Source organism: Geotrypetes seraphini, chromosome 5, assembly GCF_902459505.1.
Source record: "Geotrypetes seraphini chromosome 5, aGeoSer1.1, whole genome shotgun sequence".
NCBI classification, from domain to species: domain Eukaryota; kingdom Metazoa; phylum Chordata; class Amphibia; order Gymnophiona; family Dermophiidae; genus Geotrypetes; species Geotrypetes seraphini.
Window position 1 is genome coordinate 160216404 of NC_047088.1, and position 19915 is coordinate 160236318.

The following is a 19915-nucleotide window of genomic DNA, read 5'->3' on the forward strand; positions in this document are numbered from 1 at the left end:
TGCAAATTTTCATAAGTGCCAATTAATATTTGGTTGTCGGCACCCAGTTATTGATGGTTAAGAGTTCACTAGTAGCTAAATTGTATGTTCATCTTGGTGCCACACCCAATTTTGGGTTCCATATACAGAATCTAATCTTGAGTACCTGAATAAATTAATGTAAATCATTCTGAGCTCCCTGAGAGAACAGTATAGAAAATTGAATAAATAAATAAAAATCTAGGATTTGTGGATTGCTCTATGCCTATAAAGGTTCAAGGCGATTTACAATTACATACGAGTTCAATCTAGCATGGAGTGATTAAAGAAAAAGATATGGCTGAAGATTACAGTGAGAGGAGTGCATTCAAAACAAGAGCCGGACATTAGAGGGGAGCTTACAGAGTAAACGCTGCAGGAATCTAAAGATTCAGAAGCAAAAGGGAAGTAAGAAGTCAGCGGGATCATGCTGAACAGAGAACGCTGTGGAATCTATTGTCTCGGAACCAAGAGGGGAGCGAGAATTCATTGGGATCATGCTGTACAGTGGACATGGTAAAGTTGTGGAAGGTGGAGCTTGGTTCCAGTTCTTTATCAAAATGCAGATGAATAGTAAGTTGAATATGCATTTGAGTCGGACACCTTTTGGTGAGGGGAGGGACATCTTGACTGTGTTGAAGAGTCTGGTAGGCATGAACTGATTGGAGAAGATATGAGTTATTGCATCAGCTGAGTTTGAATGGTGTATCTGATATAGCCTGCAGGATGTTTTGCAGTAGATTCTGGCTGCTACGGGTAGCCAGTGCAGTTTCTGAAGTTAGCTAGAAATTGCATCATATTTCCTTAAGTGAAAGAATGAAAACTCTGATTGCGGTGTTTTGTATTAGTTGCAGTCTTTGAAGTTGCATGGTACTCAAGCCTGCATATAGCGAGTTGTAGCAGTCCAGTTGTGAGCAGATGAGCATTTGCACTATGATAGCAAAGTGGTGTTCGTGGAAGTAGGACCTGATCAGACGTAGACTTTTCGTGTAGTAGTATGTTTTCTTTCTAAGGTTGGAGATTTGAAGGGCTGAGTAGGTGAGGGCTGAATCTAGGATGACACCAAGCACTTTTGAAGTTTCTTGTACACTTCTCCCTCCGTATTCACAGTGATAGGGGAATAGCAAGACAGCGAATACTGAAAAAACGTGAATAACTTTTCATATGTTATTCGCGGCTTTCTAGTAAAACTTATGGCGAATAAGGAGAAATCGCAAATAACAAAAAATACAAGATTCACGATTTTATCTTTAAATGCTGTGCAGTGCTGGGAATCAGCGATTTTATCTTTAAATGCTAGGGATCAGCGGTTTTCTCTGTGAAACTCGAAATCAGCGATTTTCTCTGTGCATTGCTGAGAATCAGCTGTGCATGCTGGGAATCAGCGATTTCCTCTGTACTGGGAATCAGTGATATTCTCTGTGCAATTTGGAATCAGCTCTTTTCTCTGTAAAAGGTGTGAATTAGCGATTTCAGTAACATAATGGGGGAGGGGGGGGGGAAGAGCCAGCATACCAAAAACCGCAAATAATTGAAACTGTGATTGATGAAACCACGAATACGGAGGGAGAAGTGTATTGGGAAGTTGGTGCCTGAGGGCAGATTTAATGAATTGGGGATGGTTTGTTGTGGTGTGTGGAACCAGAGCAGCTTTATTTTGGTTGTATTCAGCTTGAGTTTGTTGCTGGTGGCCCAGTTGGAGATTTTGCTTATGCGGGTATATGTGAATTTCTTATTTTACAATGGGAATGTCCATAAATATAACATAATTCCCCGTTTGACTTGTCCATCTGTACTCCACATGCAAATTTCTAAAAAGTACTTATTTCAGGTAAGGCCTTAAACAAAATTTAAGCCACCATTTTTTATTTTTGCCTCCAAAGTAAAAGTAGAATTCTATAGCTTTGCTGGTTAATTAGTGATACTTAAATTCTCATAGTTTTTGAAATTTGTCCACTGTATGAACGCCAAGTGATACTGCTCTTTTTTTTCCTGTATATTTTCATAAAATCGTTGCTCCTGCTGGATTTACTGGCACATACACATGCTGTTATATGGATTTTTCAGAAGGCTTCATGTTTGGCAGAGCCTTTTGTCAAATACCATGGAAATGTGAATTTCGCAACCTGGATGTCACATTTCTCACATTGAGCTCCTGTGCAAAATAGTTCTTTGAGAATCCAGCTTGACTCCTGTATGGGATAAAATTAAAAGTTGGCTTCCGAGCTTAAAAGTGAGTTAAAAGATGAGTGGAGGAGTGGCCTAGCAGCTGTAAGTTTGATTCCAACCGCAGATCCTTGTCACTCTGGGCAAATCACTTAACTAAGGGCTCCTTTTACGAAGGTGCGCTAGCGTTTATAGCGCACGCACACGATTAGCGCATGCTAGCCGATAAACTACCAGCTGCTTAAAAGGAGGCGGTAGTGGCTAGCACGCGCGCTAAAACTGCTAGCACATCCTTGTAAAAAGAGCCCTAAGTACCTGTCTAAAATATGTAAACTGCTTTGATTGTAATCATACAGAAAAAGCGGTATAACAAGTCCCATCCCCTTTACCTTTCATTGAAGTCAGGGAACACTTCAGTTAGCTGAGCAAAGCAGGAAGAATTTTGATTTGGTTATGACGCATCGACCAATCATATAAGAATCACAACATAGGATGGGTGGGTGGGTAAGGAGTACATTGGGAGGATTTTAGATTAGGCTTCCCTCTGTGGGGCCAGAAATGGCTCTGTTTTAATTAGCCAATGCGCTACTTTCCTTTTCAGAGAAAATTGAACTTTTTCCTATTATACGTCCAGTGTTCTCCCTAGCGTGTTTTAGGCGGGCGCTCCGCCCAGCTAATTTAGGGGAGCGCCCAGCTGTCATCTTGCATCCACAGATCTACAAGCAGCCCTGCTAATCCCACCACCAGCGTCAAATCTGCGTGCCAACAGTAATGATTTTTGTCCCCCTCTTCTTATTCCCTTTGTTTTATTTTTGGCTTTGTTTGAATCTTTTATTTTTTTTAGTAGCTAAAAAGGCTTTGGACTTTGACTCTGATTTTTAAAATTTGATTATTATTATTTATTCATTGTCACATTAAAGAACAGAAACTTTGATAAAAGAAATTAAATATACATCTTAGAGGAAATATTACCAATAAAGAAAAGAAAAAGGGTGAAAACATTCACACCTATTAATTATACCATGGACATAATCCACAAATAGAGAGGAGAGAAACCATACCCAATCAAGGGAAGTTGAATTTAAGAAATTTTTCCAGTCATATCCTACAGAGTTCTTTTGGTTTTATTACATTTAGGCCTGAGTGGCGGAAATTACGGAGGGGTCTGGAGCCTTTATGGCAGCATTGCCTTCCAGAAAAAATTGCAATTGATCTGGTTCATAGAAGATATATTTGTTCACCTGATAAGTAATCTAAGGAAATCTAAGTTGATAGGTTGCTCCCAGACCCAAAACTGACTGACGAAACATCAAGAATCTCTTCCGTCTTGCCTGCGTCCACTTTGAAACATCAGAAAAAAATCGCAATCTTGTGGTTATAAAATTCAACATTCTCAGTTCTGTAAAAAAGACGAAGAACAAAGGTCACAAGCAGAGTAGCTCTCGCTGAGATTTCAATCTGAGAGGATTCCAACATCCCGATAAGATCCAAGTCTCCAGGATGTGTAGATGACTTATCTTTTTCCTCTTTCAATAAATTAAGATAATACAGTTTCTGCAGCAGAGGCATATTAGTCTCAGAAAATTTCAAAACCGATGTCAAAAAAGAATGAAAAAGTTCTCTAGGAGATTGCATTCTAGAAACAGGAAAATTGAATAGCCTCAAGTTCAAATTCCTATTAGCATTTTCCGAATTTTCAATTTTCCTGATTAATACATTTTTGTCTTTCATCTGAAGATTAGAAACAGCTTTTCATTCTGAGACTGTATTATCTACTTGATCCAGTCTACCAGACTGTAGTTGAATCTTTTCCTCACAATTTTTAATTTGAATTGCAGTTTGTTGAGTTGAGGTAATAAACTGCAATTCATGGGATGCTTCATTATGCTGCTAGTTCAATGTAAGTTGCCTTCATCAAGCTATAGATATGTTGCATACAGCCTTGGATAACTCTCTTCATCAAGGCTGTAATAATGCTAGGGAGCAAGACCATTTCTATAATGTTTTTACATTTTGTGCCATGTAATGTTCATGTATGATAATGTGGATAGATGTCAGTACACTTCTCCCTCTGTATTTGTGGTTTCAGCAATCTCGGTTTCGATTAATCACGTTTTTTAGCTTGCTGGCTCCTCCCCCAAAATTACATCAGCTTGCATAGAGAAATCGCTGATTCCAAGCATTTACAAAGAAAATTGCTGATTCCCAGCACTTTCTTCACCGTGTTTTGCCTCTCCTTCAGGAACAGGCCAGGTCTCCCACCATGTTATTTACGTTTTTTTGTTGTTGTTGTTGTTGATGTTGTTGATGTTTTTTTGTTGTTGTTGTTTTTTTTTAATTCTTTATTCATTTTTAAACGTACAATAAGTGCATCAATATAATATAACAAATAGATCATAAATATATCACTTAATAGTCATCAAGAAAACAGCGAATAACATATGAAAAAGTTATTCGTGGTTTTTCTGTATTCGTGGGTCTGTTAATCCCTTATCACAGCGAATACGAAGGGAGAAGTGTAACTGAAATCCATTTTTTTGTAGAATATTTATGTTTTTAATATTTGCTTTTACCTATAGTCTAAGGGCATAGTTTCGTATTTGTATGAATTGCATGCTATTATGTATTTGTACTTGAGAGCAGATCTACACTAATGAGGAAATATAAGAAAGTTGAAATTCCAAATAACCAATTTTCATTGTTATAGAAAATTTTTTATACAGGTGTGTAGGGGTAATATTTTTGCTTCCATGTTGTTAATTTGTTTTCATTTTAGTGCATACTAACCCACATTATTTCTTGAGCACTAAATAAATGAAAATATGCTTTCCTAATTCTTGCCTGTATTCTGGCAGTTCAGACATTACTTTAAGAGATCATTTAGGAGGTCCTTTAACTAAGGCACGCTAACCTAAATTGGTTAGCGCGACTTAGTAAAAGGACCCCCTACTGAGCTTGGACTTACACTGGTACTGCACTAAGGGCCTGTTTTACAAAGCCACGCAGCAACAGCCCCAAGGCCCTTTAAATCTCTATGGGCTTTGGGGCCGTTACCGCGGCTTTGTAAAACAGGCCCTAACTGTTAGTGAATGACCCCATAAATAGTCTCATCATTTCAACTTCTATCTTTTGAAATGCCTTATTTCTTTGGTGGAAGCAGGATGCCCAAATACTTTTACAATAATAGGTGGTTTAGTTCTGCAGAGGGGCCCCAAAAATGTATACACACTTCAGTCCCTGTGGACACTGTAGTTAATGTTGTTTGTGCAGTAGTTTGCCGAAATCGAAAGTGTCTGGTGACCACTTTAAGCCCCTGATATGATGGCTATATAAATTTAGTAATAAAGCTTTTATGCAGATATTTTTCATGTCGAAGTGTGTATACATTTTTGGGGGGCACCTCTGTATTTTTTTGTTATGAAGAGGTATACTGTAAAGTAAAACCTTGGTTTGCAAGCATAATTCGTTCTGAAAACATGCTTGCAATCCAAAACACTCGTATTTCAAAGCGAATTTCCCCCATAAGAAATAATGGAAACTCCACAACCCCAAAATTGTAATACAAAATACTGTATGTACTCGTATTGCAAGACCTTGCTTGTTTAGAACAGTCACTACACTCCTGCAGTGTCAGAGAGAGAGAGAGAGAAGAACCATCAGCCCAGTTGTGATAATGTGACGTGTGTATACTGTATGTACTTGTATTGCATACCTTGCTTGTATATCAAATTAAAATTTAATAAAATGTTTTGTTTATCTTGCAAAACACTTGCATACCAAGTTACTTGTAATCCGAGGTTTTACTGTATATATATTTTATGGTGAAGATCTTTTTAAACATCAAAATGAATAGAAAAAAAATCACTTGTGTTATATTCTTCTGAAAACTAAACAATGTCAAAGGATGTATTCGTAATTGTTTGATGGCTTGCCATTATTAGGACTCATTTCTAACATTGTCTTAACACTGTATTAGTACTGTATATACATTGTATATTTCAAGATAGTGATTCTTTCTAGTGTATGAGCACCCTCTTATGGACATTAATATTGTTTTTCATTAGAATTTAGACTACTGCAGCCTTTAAACATAACTGCTTTGAATTTAGTAGCGATACAAATTACAGTTGGATTTAACTCGCTGGTTAATTTGCATTTACTTTGCTTGGGTTTCTACATGGAACGCCTCTCCCTTGTATCTGCAGTTGGATGAGGGAAGATGTAGATATGTGCTAAATAGAAAGTACGCAGTTGTTGAAACCTAAAATTTAACCCTTTTTCTTTTCTCCTCGTAGGTTTCAAGAGCTCAGGTACATTTCCAGTAAAGTGGTAAGTAAGCAATGCGTAATGATAAATTGCTGTTGCTAATATAGTTTGCTGCTATAGTTTTAAAATTGCTAAATTTAATAACGTTTCCGGTTATAAAATATCCTATATGCAGCATATTCGGTTAATACCCAAAACAACATTTTTTTTGTGCAAACCGATATCATCTACATTTAATATCTTTGGGAAATGGATCTTTGGAAATGTATGCAGGAAACTCTTAGACTGTACTTCTCAAAAACTATAATGCTTTGATAAAAAGAAGTGATAATGAAAAAAAAATTGGAAAAACAATTAGAAAATTAATGGATCAATGACGATTTTAGTGCGGTTACTCTAAAGCAGGGGTATCCAAACTGCGGCCCGAGGGCCGCATGCGGCCCCGTGAAGTATTTTGTGCGGCCCCGGTCGAGGGTGATGCAGTGTTTTCCTCTGCTGCCCCTGGGTGTTTACCGTCTTGCCGGCTCCCTCCTCTGTCTTGCTGCAGCGTTTGCGCATTTGTGCGGCCCCAGAAACATGTTTTTCGGCCAATGAGGCCCAGGGAAGCCAAAAGGTTGGACACCTCTGCTCTAAAGTATGGTCTAAGAGTTCACTGCATGCAATTCCGAACATCCATTTCCCAAAGATATGAAATATAGATGTAGATGATACCGGTTTGTACAAAAAAATGTCATTTTTGATATTAAGTGCTACCAAAAATAAATTGCCAATACAAATTTGACTTTGATAGCATATTCAATTAATAGCATATTTAAGTCTCAATTATGTATTGTTTATCTTTGTATTGTGATTTACTTTATATAAACTGCGACGTGTCATTAGAGTGCTTCTACTTGATTTCTTACACAACATACAAAGCCACGCTAGGGCCTTAACGCGCGGAATAGCGCACACTAAATTGCCGCGTGCACTAGCTGCCACCGCCTCCTTTTGAGCAGGCGGTAGATTTTCGGCTAGCACGCACGCTAATCCGGTGTGTGCGCTAAAACTGCTAGCGAGGCTTTGTAAAAGGAGCCCCTACTGTTCACACCACCTGAGATCACTATAGATATGGTATTAAAAGTGCTGCTAGTTTGAAAAGTCTGAAAAATGTGGCAAAGAAAAGATTTATATAGTATTTTCTTTTGGAGGCAGGAGGATGTTTCTTTCTGGGCTCAGAAAGTTTGTGATGTTTAAGCCACTTATAGCAGCAATTTCAATTAACCCTGGATATTCAATGCTGGGCCATGTTTTGGCTCTGGCATTAAATATCTGGCTTTGTACGAATGTTAACTGGGCACTGGCAAATATTCAGACTGGTGCCTGGGTAGATTGGTGGCTGTAGTTAGGACAACATTTTTGGTGCCTTGACTTTATCCAATTAGCCAGTTAGTGGACTGAATATTGCCACTAACCAGTAAAGTTTTGGCTATATCCAGGCTCCACCCCCAGACCGCGTTTATGTTGAAGTTAGTGTTTAGCTAGGAAATCCAACTTGTATGATGCAGGATACCTGTTTTCAGAGTAAGCAAAGCTAAACTGTGAAGCTTCTGCAGTGTCCCATAAAAGCATAGACAAATAATTCTAGTCTATTCTGGAAAGCTCTCTAGTTTTGCCTGCCTTTCCACTGCTCAGAGCAACTTTGTGCATATTTGGCCTTCAGGTAAATAAGTTCTCATACACTTCTCCCTCCATATTCGCGGTTTCAGCAATCGCGGTTTCAATTATTCACGGTTTTTAGCTTGCTGGCTCTCTCCATTTCAACTCCCCCACAGGACCACCGGTGCTACTATCCTTCATTCTAAACACCCCTCCCCCACCCTAAGGCTACTGCACTGCTCTCCTCCCTTTTGTACCCAAGATGAATGAGACGCTGCTGTCTTATTCCTCCCCCCCTCCACAACTAGCACTTTACTTACCATACTGGTGCTGAAAGAAACTGACACCTCACTTCTACGCACATGCTCAAGGCCTTCCAGCTCCCTCCCTCTCTGAAATTCAGAATCTTGGGTGCGGAAGGGAGGAGAGCAATGCCGGTGGCCTTGGCACCATGGACGTTATCATAAATGGACGTTGCCCGGAATAACATTATGTGGCGCATACCTGTAGTTGTTCATTATTTTAATCAAGTCTAGATATACTGTATAATGTAAAAAAAGACACCAACATCATGAGTTGATGCTTTAATTCCCCCCCCCCCCATCTAAGTAAGTTCTGTTTGGGTTAATTATAAAGTACTCTTTCAACTACAGAAATGCTGTATTTTAGGGCACATGCAGAGATGATTGAACCTTTAATATGCTTTTAAATATTTTACACTAGTTCTGTGGCTTAGTAGCAGTTGATGTCTCATCAGTGACAGTAGGTGGTAGCACTGCACTGTAACTGTCATTGTCATTTCAGTGACAGAATCCACTGCTGTGTAGCCTGAGCACAAAGGAAGATGCTTTGAGAATTCTGGAAGGTTCATTTGGTTTTATGTTTCCTTTATATTTTTTCCTTGTTTAGTGTATTATATTGTTGGTAAGCAGGCTTTTCAATACAGGGTGCCCGCGATAATTGGTACTTAGGCACCTAACTCTATAGCAGATCCCTAAGCTATCATATCACAGGGCAGTCTGACACCTGCCTTGAATCGATTCACCGATTCACTTTGGGTGAATCGATTTGAATCGATTTGATTTTTTTTAAAAAAATTGGCCTGGTCAGTTCGGTGACCGACCCTCTTCCCCGTGCCTTCCTAAAGCGCTGCCTCTTGCTGGCCTGCCGCTCCTGCTTTAGGGGGGTGAGGGGGGAGGGTCAGTCAAGAAGAGCTGCAAAAATGCTGGTTCTTTCTTGTTCCGTGCTTTGGCTGCTTTGGTGCTCATTACTGCATCCTCCGTCTCCCCCCCCCCCCAGGCCTCCCACTCTTACCACAGCCTGCAGAGAGGTTTGCCAGTGCTCTACGTGATCCTTGTAGGCTGCCACAGTCCTCAGAAGCACGTTCCCTCTGACGCGATCTTGCTCCTGACATCAGAGGAGGGGTGGAACCGCATCAGATGGAACATGCTTCTGAGGACTATGGCAGCCTACAAGGATCACGTAGAGCACTGGCGATCCTCTGTGCAGGTTGCGGTAAGAGTGGGAGGCCTGGGGAAAGCTGGAGGACCTGCAAAGAAGGGGAGGGCAGGCCAGGCCTTGGGGGGGGGGGGGCAGGCCTTCGGGGGAAGGGAGCCCTGGACTAGAAGTACATGGAGGGAGGGAAGGGAGATGGGGTACTACTGGACAGGGGAGCAGGGAAGGGGAAGGGGTACTGCTGGACAGGGGGGAGGTAAAAGGAAGGATGAAGAAGTGCTGCTAGACCTGGCAGAAAGGGAGGGAAAGGAAAGGTGCTACACACTGGAGGGGAGGGTGAGATGGTGCATGGGAGAGAGCATATTAGGTTGGGGGTGGGAAGGAGGGTTGCCACTCGAGGGAAGAGTCAAGGACAGAGAGAGAAAGCGTGCAGGAAGCAGAAAGTATTGGACTCATGGAGAGGGCGAGATGGATGGGGAGGCAGAAAGGAGGGAAGGAGAAATGTTACACTGGGATAGGAGGAGGGAGAGATGCTGGATGAAAGGGTAGTTGAGAAAAGGACAGATGGTAGATCTGGGGATGGTGAGGTCCATTGCTGCAGCTGCGTGAATGGAGATGAAAAAGGGAAGATGCCAGACCTCTGGGGAAGGGAAGGGAAACGGAAGGGGAGGACAGATATGGAAGATGGATGATTAGCATCAAGAAAGAAGGAGACCTTGGCAAGCGAGTTAGCAGAAGACAACTAGAGCCTGGGACCAACAAGATTTGAATAATGACCAGACAACAAAATGTAGAAAAAATAATTTTATTTTCTCTTTTGTGATTACAATATGGCAGATTTGAAATGTGTATCCTGCCAGAGGTGGTGTTAGACTGTGAACGTGAGCTAGAACTTAACATAGAGAGGAAAAGTCTTTTTTGTTTACACCACAGCGCCAGTTTGGGTAGGAGAGGGCAAAGGGGGTGAAGAGGCTATAAAATAAACCCACCAAGATGTTTGAAAAAAACACCCACTTGGGCAGGAAAATCGAATCGAAAATTCAATTCAGTAGGCTGAATTGAATCAATTTTTTTTCCTGAATCCGGCAGTACTACTGCACACTGAGCAAAGGGTTTCAAAGTATCATCAATGATGCCACCTAGATCCTTTTCCTGGTCATAGACTCCTAATGTGGAACCTGCATCATGCCTCTAAATTATTTATACTAACACCATAAGCATTAAAAAAAAAAAGGGAGAAAGGAAAGCCAAACAACAGCCAGCATGTTAACAAGTAAGGTGAAGGAAGTTATTAGAGCTTAAAGAAAATCCTTCAGAAAGTGGTCTATAAAATACCGAGTAGAGTGGAATGGATAGATGTAAATTGCTTGTTTACTCTTTCCAAAACTACTAGAATTAAGGCATGCAATGAAGCTACTAAGTAGTAAGTTTGAAATAAACCGGAGAAAATATTTCTTCACTTAAAATGTAATTAAATTCTGGAATTTGTTGCCAGGGAAAATACTGAAAGCAGTTAGATTAGCAGGGTTTAAAAAAGGTTTGGATAATTTCCCTAAAAGAAAAATCCATAAGCCATTATTAAAATGAACTTGGAAAAATCTACTACTTATCCCTAGGATAAGTAGCATAAAATCTTTTTTATTCTTTGGCATCTTGTCTGTTACTTTTAACCTGGGTTGGCCACTGTTGGAAACAGGATACTGGATCCTTAGTCTACTCCAGTATGACAACTCTTAAGTTAACAAAGCAGAACTTGTGTTCAGATACCCAGTTCTCTCAAAGGCAAACTGTGTGTGGCGCAGTGGATGAATCTACAACCTCAGCACCCTGGGGTTGTGGGTTCAAACCCCGCGCTGCACCTTGTGATCCTGGGCAAGTCACTCAGTCCTCCATAGCCCCAGGTACGTTAGCATTTGCTAACTATTCCCTCCCTTAAAATTATAAATACTCGACGACAGTTGATCTTTTCAGTTACAGCTCCCCAAACCTGGAATTCCCTCCCTAGCCATCTAAGGGAAGAAACTAATATAGAAAAATTTAAAAGTAAACTGAAGACTTTTCTCTTTAAAGATGCCTTCATAAACTAATTATAAGAGGCTCTTCCACCCCAACCTTTTAGTCTTTGAACTAATTTATTTTTCTTTTTACAATTTTATTGAAATAATCTTAATATTTTTTTTTTACTCCCCTTTCCTTACGTGTTTACCTTACTTGTTTCTTCAATTTCTACACAAATTGTAACTTTTTCCCATCTCTCCCCTATGTTCCTAGTCTTGTTAACCCTTTCAGGACCATAAGGATCGTAGGCCAATTTTTGTGGTTTTGACGACATTTTTATGGTAAAAAGGGCTTGCAGATGCCAAAAAATTGATTTTTTTTGTGAAATATCATTATTTTTTTTTAAAAAATCAAACTTCTGGCTTATGGACAGTGTGGCAAGTGAATCTTCTCGTCAATCTGGCAACGACGCTAATGAATGAATGTCGGAACCAGTTTGTTTACATAAAGGCAGTATCATATGGAATCCGTACATATCAAATTTAGAACTGTAGACTATCCCAATCAAAATTTATAGGATTTTAAAGTTATGGGACAAATATGTCCCTTGGTCCTGAAAGGGTTAAATTTGTCAATAGTCTTGTTAGTCTTATTTACTGTATTACCCCCCTTATATTGTAATTTTATCAGTATGTACATCGCTTAGAATTTAGATTAAGCGATTAATCAAATTATTATTAAACTTGAAACTTGTTAGATAGATTGTGAGCCCACCGGGACAGATAGGGAAAATGCTTGATTAACTGATTGTAAAAAAAACCACTTAGATAACCTTGATAGGCGGTATATAAAAACCTGATAAACTTGAAACACATAAGTGAGTTTGATAGCATGTAAAAAAAAAAAAAAGAAATTAAATTGTTAGTCTAGCAGAGATGACACCACACTGATCAGCAAGTTAATTAAAATGTGCTTAATTTACATGGAAGTCATACTTTGATAAGACACAACAGCAGAAAATTTGTTTTGAAGTCTGTGAATGTAGATAACAGACATATCGTTCAAAGTCCTATTTTTATCAGCATTTAGATATGAATGCCAACATTTGGAGAAATACAAATTTAATATCTTAACAGTTATTTTGGTATTTGCTATATCATTCATATCTTAACTTATTATAAATTGAGGGTAGTTTCATAACAGGATACGTGGAGGGGCATAATCGAAAGGAACGTCTAAATCTGTTTTTGTCTAAGTCGCAAGTCGTCCAAAGTAAAAAAACAGCTTAGGAAACATTTTCGAAAAATACGTCCAAATTTTTTTTTCTTTCAAAAATCGTCTAACTATACGTCCTGCCAATCTGATCATCCAAGCCGCTAAATCGTCCATCTTTATACCACATTTTCATCCAACTTTTCGTCCAAGTCAAAATCGCCTAGATCAAGCCCTGTTGGATGTGGGAGGGGTCTGCAAAGTGATGGACTGAACACCCAGACAAGGCACCTAAATAGTGGGGTACCTTACAGGGCACTGCTGTGAACTTCACAAAAAGAGTGCCATGTCATCTCACTATAGCTCCCTTATAGGTCATGGTGAGTCCCCCAAACCACCTCTAGAATCCCCTAGACCCACTTATCTACCACCCCAATAGCCCTTATGGCTGCAGGAGCCACTTATATGCCAGTACAAAAGGGTTTTGAGGGTGTATACGGGAGTGCACATGTTTCAATATCAATGCAGTGATTACAGGGGCTTATGGACATGGGTCCTCCTCTCCATGGGTCCCTAACCCACCCCCAAGATGGCTTAAGATGCCTCTGTGCAGCACGACTAGGCTTTCCTATGCCCGGCTACCAGGTGTTGATGTTCTGGAGGCACAATTTTCAAGTTGTGATTAATTTTTTTATGGGGGTGGGGGGGTGTCGGTGTTCACTGGGGTAGTGTGTGTGGGTGCTTATCTAGTCACTTTAGGTGGGTGTTTGTGACTTAGACTATGTTTTAAATGGTCTAAGTCACAACGTCCAAGTTCTGTCGATCCTGTGCTGTATAACTTTCAGTTATACATGCAGTACGACTAAGGGCTCCTTTTACTAAGCTGCGGTAGCGTTTGTAGCACGCTAACCCCCACGCTACGCAGATAAACTAATACCATCTGAATGGAGGCGTTAGCGTCTAGCGCATGCAGGAATTTAGCACACACTAAGCACACGCTAAAACCGCTAGCACAGCTTAGTAAAAGGAGCCCTAAGTCTAAGCCGGCCCACATCCCGCCCCATTCCCGCCATCGACACTCCTCCTGATATGCCCCGTTTAGCTCTGGTCATTCAGCGGCACTATGAATGCCTAGGTCATTTATAAATACATCCAAAACCCGGTTTTATTATCGGCACTTGGATGTTTTTGACTGATGATCGTCCAAGTGCCGACTTAGGCCGGTTTTTGGACGTTTTTCTCTTTCGATTATGAGCCCCATAGGCCCATAGCTAAAAAGCTGTCTATAGATAGCTTTTTATTGGATCACCAGGTAGAAATGTAGAGGGCAGCCCTATAAAGGGGTGACTAGATGGAGCCTATTAAGGGAAATAGGCGTCTACTTTCCTTAATGGAATATTAGTGTTGTATTGCCAGTATGTGCATATAGTTCAAGGTTCGACCACTTATACCAGTCATAGAGGTAGTGGAGATGCTTGCACTTAGATTGGTTAAAAAAAATTCAGTTTAAGCATCCTCACACGAGTGATACCATCTGACAGAGCTAGCATGGGAACTTTGTCCAGCTTAAGTTTCAGAATTTTTGAGAGAACCTCATTGTGCATACACACACCAACTCTTCTGCCTGACATTCACATGGGAACCCCTCAGTCCTCTGTTTTTCCTCTTTTGCATCATGGTCACCTCAACATGCACATTTGGTTTAAAATAATCTGCCTTGTACCATTTTTTCTCTCAGTTGTACCATTTTTTTCTCTCTGTTGTACCATTTTTTTCTCTACCACCTAATTTTATCTGATTGTAACATTGTACCATTTTCGCTGATTGTCCAGCCCTTCTTCATTTTCCTGAAAGGCTTCCCTAGTTAGGTGTTTTGATGGTTAAGTTTTTTTTGTTTCTCATTTTGGGACCATTTTAGGCCTTGAGCTCTGATTTCTAGTATTTTTTTAATCGTTTGATTTCACTGTGGTTCTTTTACTGCGTAAATCCAAGAAGATCCCTAGCAGATTCATAAAATGTTCTGGTGTAAAAAGGACTATCTTTATTTCAGATACTTTTAGTTGGGTGTCTGCAAACATGATCCCTCTCATTATAGTCTATATTCTCAGTTATCAGAAAGAGGGATCCATGAGAGAGAAAACCAGTAGGAAAAGCATTTGTTATGGTACAAATAAGTTCATTGACTGTCCACTATAAAGTCCACTAGAGTTGGATACTATAAAATGGTGGGGAACATTTGCACTTAAGGCATACATTATTGTCCCAAAGTCCCGTTTGCTTCCTCTCCTCTTAGTGACATATGCTTTGTGAAGGAGCTTGAATTGGATCTCAAGGAGACCAACATTTGAGGTTACCTGAAATGCTAAGACAAAAGCAATTTGACAGCTTCTCCACAGATCTCATTCAATATTGCATTATTATCTAGAGCAAGTATCTGACCAGAAAGTGTTCCAGAATCGCACCTTTTCCTGCTAAGCAGCATGCAGTTTGGATCCCAAATAACAGCAGCAGGTGCTCCAACTCCAAATCATATTTCTACTTTCTTTGCATATATCATAGAGATCAATAGCATGTATGTCCATGTCTTACAGGTCTTGTAAACTGCTATGGGAACTCGCAGCAGCCATTTTTGATCGCTGCTCGCATGGGGCAGGAGCGTAGGAAGATTGCTCCTGCTCTGCTTCTCCGTTAGACCACCAAGGCTTTAAAGGTAAGGTCAACAGGGGTCAAGGAGGAAGCTGGAGTGGTTTAGAGTCAGCTAGGACAAGCTCCTGTCTCGGCTTACTGCTGGACCATCAGGGCTTCGGGTAGTCCTGTAGTGGGCATTGGAGGCTGGGTAGGAAGGGAAGGAAGGAGGGGGATGAAAGGAGGTCTGGGTGCAAGGCAGGTCACTTGAATATAACTCCCCTGGTAAACATTTTTTTTATCCTTTTTTTGAAGGAGGGCGTGGAAAGGTTACCTCAGTTTATATTCAAGTATATATGGTCAATCTACAAGCATCCACCTGGGACTCAATACTAGACATATGTTCTTGACCAAGTTGGGGATCCTGGGCATGAGATGGCATCACCTCCTCCCCTTTATCAAGTACTTATTGGAGACCACGCCTCCCCAGGATGCTTTGCTCATCCATTTGGGTGGGCATTGTGCAGCAAAGAGAGATATTTTCAATTTATCTATTTTTTCTGGATGACACACTGATCCACTTATCTGACATCATCCTCTGCCCACAAGGGGCTGCTTCTAGGCTGTGGTTATAGGGCATATGAAAAGGGAATTGTCAGATTGGATTACAAATGGGCCACCCCTTATTCCTGAATACTACCACTCGGACATGATGCATCTCTCGGACATTGCTAAGGATCTGCTTTTCAGTAATTTCTGGGAGGCCTTGGAGAGACACTTCTAATAGGAGGGTGCATGATGTGGGATGGGAATCTGGAGGGACCCGAAGCTTTTAGAATAGTCTTGAGTTGTGGTGGAAGCACCCGAGCCTAGAAGCATTCCAGCAGAAGTAGAAGAGCTTGGCCTCGGAGGTGAGGAGAACTTGAGTGCTTAAAGTGCTGCCTGTTACCCATAAGAACTGCGTTCCAAGATTGGGCGCCAGTCCTCGACGTCATTACCAGCTGACTCAAAAGCAAACACTAGTAAAGGCACGCAGCTGTTGGGTCGTGCCTGAAGGGGCACGCCCCTTAGAGCCCCTAGGAGCACCAAGGAGATTTAAGGAGGAATTTTCCAACCTACAATGGTAAAGCATAAAGCTAAGTTACATTATGTTCAAACTTCTTCTCAAAAGATAACAGGCCTGATGGATAAATTTCAATGAATAAATCTAATTTCAATGGCTGAGAACACTCAATTATCTAATGTCTCTTCTCCAGACCCAGGCCCCTACTTTATTATGGGAGGAAGAGCAACTCCCCCTCCCCCCAATCCATTATTTTCTTCTCCCATTACCGAAGTGGTTATGAGGAATTGAGAAGCTAAATGTACTTTGGTGGAGGAACTTAGGAAATCAGTCCCTGAATTAGCTGCCCCCCTGAGAGTTTACCTATACCTGTGCCTATTGTTTTCTTGGATTCACAATCTGGGGCTACAGCTAAAGCTATGGATTCTGATATATCTTTACAAGAAATTTGGTCTATTGTTTCTAGAACTGAAACCATGTGAAAGGACATTGTATCCCAATGATGTTCCTTCACCAAGGTAGCAGCTGAGAAGTTTACTGAGTTAGACCTTAAATCAAAGAAACAGGAATATACTTTGAGGTTTAGAAACGCAGATTAGGAATTTGAAAGCCACCAGTCAATCAGCAATAAAAGACAGTTTATTAGGTCATAAGAAGCTTGAAATGAAGTGTTATTGAGAGAATATTTTTCTGATATCCTTAAACTTCCAAACGCTGGAGAAATAATGATTTCTAGAAGATATTATATTTCGTTAAAGACTAGAATAGTGGGTGTTGAAGGAATCACTGGTGTTTTGAGTGGTCCTGAAACCCCTAATCTCACAGTGTTTTTGGAAGATTCTCAGGATATTATCTCTAAAAGGGCTACATTAATAGTGACTTTATCTGATTTAGATAAAACTTTGGTGATGAAAGCATATATTTGTAATAAGGATGCTAATTTTTGTGGTAAAAAAATTCAACTCTATCCTGATGTAGCCCGTGCTACTCAGCTGAGACGTAAGGCCTTTTTGGCTCTGAAACCTCAGCTAATTTCAAAAGGTGGAACATTTTATTTGAAGTTTCCTTGTAAGTGTTTAGTCATCTTTGAAGGTAAGAATTATATAATTTTTGAACCTGATCAATTGGAGAATCTTCTTTTGGGAGGAAATAAGATCTAATCTTCTCGGCAAAGGGATAGGAGAGTTTATTAAAGGTTGAATAGATAACAGGCACTAATAGTTAGGATTGTATTAGCCTGTATATTTCTTTTTATATTATTTTCTATTGATTTATTTTCTCCTTACCTCTCATGATGTGGACTGTTTTACAATATGCATGTGAGATTTTTTTTATATTGCTTTTGGAAATTTTGAGTTACCAGATTTGCTTGTTCATATGTGTGAAAACATATTAAAATTAAATAAATAAAAAAAGAAGAGCTTGGCCACAGGGGGCAAGGCCTGAGATGCCTGTAGGCAATAGACGATCACCTAGCTGACGTTCACAGCAGTTGGACTGAAGTCAAATGGACTGGTAATGTGGCAGCCTATTACATGGACTAATGGGAAGGACAAGGCAGAATACTGTACTTGAGGCTCAGGTGCTTCCTTGAATGTCTTTTATGCTTGGCCTTTTTTTCCAATATCTGCCTCTGTCCTTATCACTGAAATTGTCTTGGTCTTAGCCAGAGAACTGTATAAAGAGAATTGGTGTTGAATATCAAAAAGTGCTTTACGGGATCGTTGCACTGCCACCTGAGTAGCTTAACTCGTTGTGGTGCAAATCCTCATAAATCCTAATCAAGCAGCTTTATGTACTTATTTTCTTTATATTCTTCTTATTCTGTCGTGCTTTAATCATATTCTTATCTTCTTAATAATATATATAAGCAGTGAGCACATTTATAAAGATAATGTTTAAATTTAACTTATATAATGTTCATCCCCTTGCCGACGCGTTTCGCATTCCTTTGTCAAGGTCGGGGAAATACTTACCGTAGTAGAACTCTCTGCCTTTGCAAGCCTCTGCTGCCACAAGCACAAGATCAACGCCAGTACAAGATTCAACGCCAATTCTCTTTATACTGTTCTCTATATTTTTCTGAATATCCAAACTACTGTATGTATATGTGATAGGTTGGTCTTAGCCAGGCATATGGATGCATGCAGCCGGCCTATATTAGAGTAAACTGCAAGCTGCCTGGTGAGCATGCTGCCGTTAACATGGCGGCTGCTGCATGGGAGCCCCAGTTTAGGCTCTGCTCCCTCTTCCTGGCATTCCCAGCCTTCAGGTGACACCAGCAATGATGTCACAGGGAATCCCAGTGTGAATTGGTGAGGGCTCAGAGAAGGGGGTGCAGTGTCACAGTGGGAAGATTAAGTTTAAAAGAGCCGCCTCAGGCACTGGCAAATCTTCTTTGTCCTCAATAGCAAGATCACTCCCCACCCGCCCTCCCGTTAGACAGGTGGCATTGGCTGTGAAATAGGCATGGGTGTGGCAGAACAATTGTGATTAGTTTCTACTGCCATGGTTTGTTGCACTGTCAAATGCTAGGCAGGAAAGCTTTGCCAGTGCTGTATTCAAGTTTGTACTGTTGGAATCTGCCTCATTGCCACAGCTGTGGAGGCATGCCATCAGAAGTAAAAGAGCTTGGCCTCACGAGGCAAGGCCAGGTGTGCCTGTGGGCAATAGCCTGATCACCTAGCTGGCGTTCACGGCAGGTGAGTTAATAGACTGAGTCAAGGTCAAATGGATGGGTACGATGGCCTAACTGGAGAAGGTGATATGGTGGGCCAGTACGTGGACTAATGGACACACTCCCTAGCTGGCAGGATACGATGGGGAGAATTCCAACAAGTATAGTATACTGTACTTGAAGCTCGAGTGCTTTCTAAGGATATCTTTTATGACTGTGCATTAATAAAGCCGTTTCCTTTTATTCCCATATCTGTCTCTGTCTTTATCTTTGAAGGTGTCTTAGTGTTAGCCAGGCGTATGGATGCATGCAGCCTGCCTATATTTAAGTGCTTCTTCAAAGGAAGATTGCATTGCTAGTGTGTACAGCACACGATTAATCTTCTTATACAAATTTCTCAAGATTAAGTGATTTACTAAATATCAAATCATGGTGGTAAGAATGGAATCAAGGTCTCCGGGTTTCAAAGCTCTTGTAATACCGTAGTCACTGGGCTGTACTTCTAGCACAGTAAACGATTACTCATTTTGAGATGACTGAGTTTTAAATTTGTGTTCTGGGCTCAGGTGTTTTGACTGTTTCCTTTTAAACAATCATCGCTCTCTAGATGGTTTGCACATATTTTGTTATATTATGGAGGCTATAATCAGTCAGACTTCTTTAGCATTTCCTCACCTATAACTCTTACATGAAAGCTTCTAAATTGATCCTGATCGATGATTTGTACTGCCAAATCCATCTATTTTGCATGGTTTTTGGTTGAGTGTTTATTTGAAAAACTAAACTGTTCCTATTGT

General features: G+C 40.4%; 1 protein-coding gene across 6 annotated transcripts in view; it reads left to right on the plus strand.

Moving 5' to 3' along the window:
- The window catches only part of ADARB1 (adenosine deaminase RNA specific B1), a 489575-nt gene that overhangs the window by 206845 nt on the left and 262815 nt on the right, over positions 1-19915 (plus strand). For 4 of the 6 annotated variants that reach the window (XM_033944609.1, XM_033944605.1, XM_033944604.1 and 1 more), the window contains one exon: positions 6480-6513. The gene's annotated coding sequence lies outside the window, so the exon portion shown is untranslated. Of the gene's footprint in view, positions 1-6479; positions 6514-15344; positions 15464-19915 lie in introns of all 6 variants that reach the window. The other 2 variants (XM_033944607.1, XM_033944606.1) reach the window with 1 other exon arrangement.